The sequence below is a fragment of the Rutidosis leptorrhynchoides genome, chromosome 9, assembly GCF_046630445.1.
Source record: "Rutidosis leptorrhynchoides isolate AG116_Rl617_1_P2 chromosome 9, CSIRO_AGI_Rlap_v1, whole genome shotgun sequence".
Lineage (NCBI taxonomy): Eukaryota > Viridiplantae > Streptophyta > Magnoliopsida > Asterales > Asteraceae > Rutidosis > Rutidosis leptorrhynchoides.
The window spans coordinates 46,948,145-46,950,492 of record NC_092341.1 but is presented as its reverse complement, the minus strand read 5'-3'; positions in this window follow the sequence as shown (position 1 = coordinate 46,950,492).

Below are 2,348 nucleotides of genomic sequence, written 5' to 3'. Positions count from 1 at the left end.
GTATTTATTTGTTGTAGCGTGAGATGTGAAGTGTCGAAGTGCTAAGACACCACGTTTCACCTGACGAGTGAAGTGTCGATGTGTTAAGACGCCACTCGGGGTGAAGCATCGAGGTGTTAAGATGCCACTCTAAGTAATTGACGAGTGAAGCATCGAGGTGTTAAGATGCCACTCGGGGTGAAGCATCGAGGTGTTAAGATGCCACCTAGGAGTGAAGTGTCGAGGTGTTAAGGCACCACTCCGTAAAATAAAGAGTGAATCATCGAGGTGTTAAGATGCCACTCGGGGTGAAGTATCGAGGTGTTAAGATGCCACCCGAGGGTTTAGTGATATGAGGTGTTAAGTACACTAACGGATGTTATGAACACCGATGGCCTTTCGCGAGCGCCATTCCCTTGTACGATTGGTTAACCATGGTTATTGTGTTGTAGTGTAGCATACTATATATATGCCTTTGTTGTTGCTAGCTTGAGGTATTGGAGGTTACTAGCTTTATACTTGAAATTGTAAGCTAATTGTGTTGCTAGCATGTATGCTGTATGTGTGTAAGTGGTTGCAAGTAGGTATATTATATATGTATGTGTATAATTATTGCATTCACTAAGCGTTTTGCTTACCCTCTCGTTGTTTATCTTTTTATAGGCTCCGGCGTTGATAAGGGTAAGGGCATTCGATTGGATTAGAGGTCCTGCTCGTGGTTTAGGGGACGCTTTTAGGTTTGATAGCTTTTGGAGTTTGTCCGAGATTTGGGTAGTTTAACCCCCAAACACCATGCTCATAGTGTCGTTTGGAAATTAAACTAATGTGGTCGAAACTCATGATTTGTACGAAACTCGTAAAACAGCCGTTGTGGGCCCCATTTTATAAAACTCGTTTCGATGTTGGAAATCTTTTAGTTTTACTTATTTTGATATGTTGTGATAATTGGTTTCGTTGGAAAGTGTCGGGAAGTGGGTTTTTCATTCAAGCGTAATGAAAAACTGATCAGAACTTTTTAGCCCAATTGGACGCCGTCCAAAAAGGCTGGACGCATTCCAGGCCTTCAGTACTGGACGCCGTCCAGGAATCTGGACGCCGTCCAGATGTACAGGTCCAGAATTTTTTTTTTTTTGGGTCGTGTTTTTGGTATAATGAGGGTTGGGCCGTTACAATAATGTTATTCTTAATATAGATTTTGATTAAAAAAATGTTCGTAAAAGTTATTTTTCACGTATGTCATGAAATTGTATATAAATACAATGTTAAATATATAAACGAATGGTAAAATAATAACATTACATATAAACAATGTCAGACTTCCCCATTCACCCGAAAAATCAGCTTCGCCCTGAATTATATATATATATATATATATATATATATATATATATATATATATATAATTATGCGTGTGTGTGTGTGTGTTTTATGTGTGTGTTTTTGTGTGTGTGTGTATTTGCGCGTCGTACAGTCACACCAGTGGGGGCTTTACTGCACGAATTAGCAGCCTGTTCATGCGAACGTAACATCCACTGAATGACCGGTTTCACGTGTTTACATCCAACAAGGTGTACAACATATATAATAAACGTTCCTAATTTATTCATCAAACGATTATCACACAAACACAACATATCGCCCTTGGACGTTGTTAACGAATTGTTGTACTCTTCTAATCTTCAGTCAATCTCTGATGTACTACCATAAACTTATGAATCACAAGTCCGTCAAAAGTATTTCAAAATGCGTAAAAAAAAACTTCAAAATAAATGCTTCCTTGCATTGACGTCGAAACGCTAATGAAATTCTGTAATTTCTCCAAACTTTTCTTGAACGTGTTATTCGTAGTACTATAACAGCAATATTTTCCATGTGACTGAACCCTTCAAATATCTCTCAGGAAATCTCCGTAGAAACTAACTAGTTCAGAATTCTCTCATGAAATGGCTCGAATCCAATTTCCATTAAACCAACACAAATTATTTTATTTAGAAGAATTACTCGACGTAAAATCTTCTCGCGCGTAGGGGTTTTTAACTAATTTCCAAACAGGAAATTTACACAGACCTGATGACAAACTCATAGCTATTTACGCGGCACGCCAATATTTATAACTAAATTTTCAGTCAGGCTTTAAGATCAAATTTATGCTCAACCGAGGTTTACCAAAAACATTTTAACACATAGTTTAACATTTTAATAAGCCGTACATTCATAAACCTAACATAACATGTTTAGACAATCTCTAATGACCCGTCAAAATTGCCATTGACGGCGCCGTTAACTTAGGTCCCGTTACGTGGTCATAGTCCCTAAATGAGACGCGTTTGACCAAAATTATGTCGCATTCATTTGAAACGTATATGACT